Here is a 4,240-nt window from a genome sequence, read left to right as displayed (position 1 = left end):
TCAATGCCAAGGCCTCAGAGTTGGAAATTTCTCAGTGGGAATGCTACCCTGGTCTTAAAACACGAACCGCTGGAAAATAGCATTTGATATAGAAAAATTCATTTTACAGGCAACTTTTTAAGAGCGAATCCACCCCCTTCAGCGAGGGAAGCTGTGCTGAGAAAACCGCATTCTTTCGGGCCCCTGGGGCTGCGTGGGGGTGGGAAGAGAGATCTTTCTACATGTTAGGAGGCAGAGGGCTTTTCTTTTGTTGAAAACATAATTTTACCCTCATGTTGCGTTGTCTTTCCAGGCATGGACATTCTGGGGCTCTCAGGCCTTTCTGGAGCCATCTCTCCCGGATACCAGTGGCCTGGCCTCCTCCTTGGGCCAGAGTGCAGCCCCAGCAGCTGCCTCACCTGGGAGCCCCTGCCCAGGCCTGCTGCATCCGAATCTGCTGTCGTACAAGATCCCCAGGTGATCTGGGGCATATTAAAGTTGGGGAGCGCTCAGATGCTTCCCAGAACTACCATGTCCAGGTGCCCCCAGCCTGCCCGCTCCTGGGCTCCTCCCTCCCCTTCCAGGCTCTCTATCCCATCACAGATGGCTTCTCAGAAGGGCTCCAGGTGCCTTCTACCCCTCTGCACCCGCTTTCGTCACAGATATCCAGTGACATGGTCAGGGCATGAGGGGTGGGAAGTCAGGAGACCTGAACAAGAGGTTATGACAACAGGAAAGACACCCAGGCCTTACGGACCACTCACAACCCAGGAGGGAGGCAGTGAGACCCAGAAACTCAGAGAGGGAAAGCCATCTACCCAATGTCACACAGCCAAATACCAGCAGAGTCACGATGTCTCAATAGCTTTCCAGAGCACTCTGCTGCGTGAGGACTCCCTCCATGGGGAAGTGGGAGTGGCTGTGGGATTGTCAAAGAGTTACGCCTCCATCCTAGCTGGCTTAGCCCCACGGTTCCCAAACTGGGTTCCCTGGGGGGCCCTCAAAAGCCGTCTGCGGGGGCGCTCCATGCTGTTTACAGCTTCTTGCAATTTCCCATGGTCACCATGGCTTTACTGATGACCAGGCCACTGCGAGCTACACACACACCATCCCGTTTCTTCACTTTGGGTGGGAATCTATCAATCCACCACGTTCAGACAGATGTTTGGACAGAGTCATTCAGACTCTCCGGGGGCTGGGGGGGGGGGGGGGCGGAAATGATGGGATTTGAACAGGCATCCTTGTTGCACCTGATTAACCTAAAATGTGAAAGGCTTCCCAAATGGCAGTTTGCTTGTTGGACAAACATGGGCCTTGGGGCAAATAACAGCAGGAGGGACTTTTCTGGAGGGAGTGTAGAGAGCAAGAGGAATTCATTTAGAACTTTGAGTTACCGAAGAGAGGGCAAGTGTCTCCATTTTTTTTTTCAGCAGCGGCAACTGCTTTCCCATATTTTCTTTAAAACGAGGCGGGGGCCTCCCAGCCCCCTCCCAGCCTTGCCGGTGCGGGGGTGCTGGGGTGTAGGGACAGCCCCCATGGGCGGCAGCGCTGGGCCGCCTCAGGCTGCCCCAGGAAGCAAAGGACAATGGGGCGGGGCCAACCGTGCGCACATCCCAGGTCCTCGCTGGATGCTCTTCAGACCAAGTTCTCAGCGAAAGCTGTCCTTGAGGATGATGTGCAGACTCTTGTTTGCAGGTTTTCAGGGGAGCATATTGGAAACCAGCCACAGAGGAACGTGAATTTCTTGTAGAAAGCTGCAAGATGGGGCACGGACCTCTCAGTGCGGCTTCCCTCCACCCGGCACCTTCCTTCCCATCTTGGGCATGTGGGTCTGGGCTGGTGCTTCTCCTGCTCTTTCTAGGCTGACCCTTGCCCTCCATCCCTCCCCCCCCCACCTCCACCCCATACCCAGAGGAGGTGTGAGGCCTTGTAGGTACTAGCCAGGAGCACTCAGAGGTTGAAGACCCAGGGCTCTGAAGTCTGGTGGATGCAGAGGACTCGCAATCAACTGACGATCTCACCTTGCAGCCCGTTGCCAAGACCAGCTTCCGCCATCTGAAGATGTCTTGGTGGTGGTGGGGACCCCAGAGCTCAGGGCCACTGAAAGGTGTCCTTCCATCTGAGACTTCGGGCACAGGATAGGGAGGGGGAGGGGCACAGTGATTTCATAAAAATGATTGTCACATGTCTGAGTAACAGAAGCTGGAGACCTTAGTTCAAGACCGCAGACTAGAACACTTGAGTGAATGCCAAGCAAACTGGGCTTCTCTCTCTCTTTTTTTTTTTTTTTAAGGAAAAAAGATTTTACCTATGCATTTGAGAGAGAGAGAGAGCAAGCAGGAAGGAGGGGCAGAGGGAGAGGGAGAAGCAGGCTCCCCGCTGAGCAGGGAGCCCGATGCGGGGCTTGATCCCAGGACCCTGGGATAATGACCTGAGCCGAAGACAGCTGTCCAACCAACTGAGCCACCCAGGCGCCCCCAAACTGGGCTTCAAATACAACACAAGAGGAGTCTGTTTTGCGATATAAAAAATGCACCATCGGCCTCAGCCACAGCAAAGGGCCTAGAACTCTGATGTCAATGCACCAATGAGGGGGCTTTTTAAAGCAAGGTCCTGTGGGAGTTTTCCCAGTGGTTCTTTCTGGGATGCATCAGTTACCCAGGCTTGTGTGCCCCCTGGTCCGCCAGGTGTTTTCATTGGTCTGTCCTAGGAGATGTAGCTCCCCTAAGGCAGGGACCATCTCTGGTTCATCTTTATGCCCTAAAAGCCTGGTGCCCTACAGTCAGCACTCAAAGTCCTGAGGGTGTGTCTCCCCCACCAAACTGAGCCCCTGTTGGAAGCGGGGCTCTGTTTTATTCATTAAGAGCAAAGCGCCACATCCAAAGCCTGGCCTCTCAGTTTCTCCCAGCGGGATCTTCAACAAGTCACTTCCCCTCTCTGGGCCTCTTTCTCCTCACCCAGGAAAAGGCCATCCCAGGGGTTGTGTTAGGGTGGCCTGAGCAGGTGAAGACTTCCTTCACTCGTGCCTAGCATGCATGACACGCCCTCAAGTGGGATATCACCATCCAGTCTTCCAAGGGCCCAGTGCAATGCTGGACACACAGCAGGGGCTCAGACGTGTTCGGACAGATTTTTTTTAACCAACATTTCTTAAAGTATAGGGATAAAAATTTTATGCTATTTGTGGAAATTGCGGGGGGGAGGGGCAGAGGGAAAGGGAGAGAGAGAATCTCAAGCAGGCTCCATGCCCAGTGCAGAGCCTGACATGGGGCTCGATCCCACAACCCCGAGATTATGACCTGAGCAGAAATCAAGAGTTCAACCCTTAACCAACTGAGCCACCCAGGTGCCCTGAAAATGTTTTTGTTTTTTTTTTTAAAGAGAGAGCTTGACCTCTTTCTCCCCACCTACAGACAGGCATGAAGATTGACACATGCATGTCCCCATTTTACAGATGAGGAAGTCAAGGCTCAGAGAGGTCAGATGAGGTTCCCAAGGTCACTCAGTGGTAGAGTCAAGCTCTTAACTATTAGCATCTTGGGTTTCTAACCCCTGGCCTCTCTGAGATGCTTGCTTAAACCCTCCAGAACCAGGGGCCCCATCGCAGAGATAAGCAACAGTGACCAACTGCACATATGAATTAACCTGGCCAGTAATCATATAGGAAGGCCAAATCCACTTCAAAGATTTCTCTGAGTGGGAACCAAAAGGACAAAGAAGGAAGGTTTGAACCAGGTCACACACAAAAACCACCAACTCTGGAAGAGTGCAAATTCCCTAAGACCGAGCTACCTCCGGCCGACTTCTGTCTGATTCCTTAGTAAGCAAGGAAAAGGGGGGGAAGGGGCAGATTCAGTTTAGAAGGCTCCTGGGTTTCAGTATGAGACCTGAGAACAGTTGGTGGAGGGTGGGGGGTGGGAGGATCCGTGCTCTGTAGCTTTCCCGAAGGGTCTCTCAAGCAGCTGGGTGAGCTGGTGATGTGAATCCGGGCTCTCAAGCCACAGAAATGCAGCGGTCCCTCCTGGCAAGCTATGGGACCTCCCTGACCTTCAGTCTCTTCATCTGAAATGAGTCCAGCAAAGCTTTCCTGTCCCACTGCATCTTGTGGAGCTAGTCTGGGTGCTGGGGTCTCAGCAATATATGTCCATTGAAGAGGTGCCGAACACTCAGTCGGTGAAAGCAGCTCTGGTCGCTGGGGTTGCTGTTATGATCCCTGTAACCTGAATAAAACCGGGCAGCCTTGGGGCCCAGTCTCATCACC

The 4,240-nt window shown here is 53.3% G+C and overlaps 1 long non-coding RNA gene across 1 annotated transcript in view; it reads right to left on the bottom strand.

Moving 5' to 3' along the window:
• Positions 1–1,482: 1,482 nt before the first annotated feature.
• The window catches only part of LOC116641201, a 4,668-nt gene continuing 1,910 nt past the window's right edge, over positions 1,483–4,240 (bottom strand). The window contains exons 2-3 of the long non-coding RNA XR_004301145.1: positions 2,001–2,104; positions 1,483–1,733 (exon numbers count right to left, since the gene is read on the bottom strand). This is a non-coding gene — a long non-coding RNA (uncharacterized LOC116641201). The remainder of the gene's footprint in view (positions 1,734–2,000; positions 2,105–4,240) is intronic.

This window comes from Phoca vitulina, unplaced genomic scaffold (assembly GCF_004348235.1).
Source record: "Phoca vitulina isolate PV1807 unplaced genomic scaffold, GSC_HSeal_1.0 scaffold21, whole genome shotgun sequence".
In the NCBI taxonomy this organism is placed as follows: domain Eukaryota; kingdom Metazoa; phylum Chordata; class Mammalia; order Carnivora; family Phocidae; genus Phoca; species Phoca vitulina.
This window is presented reverse-complemented; position numbering and strand designations above follow the sequence as displayed.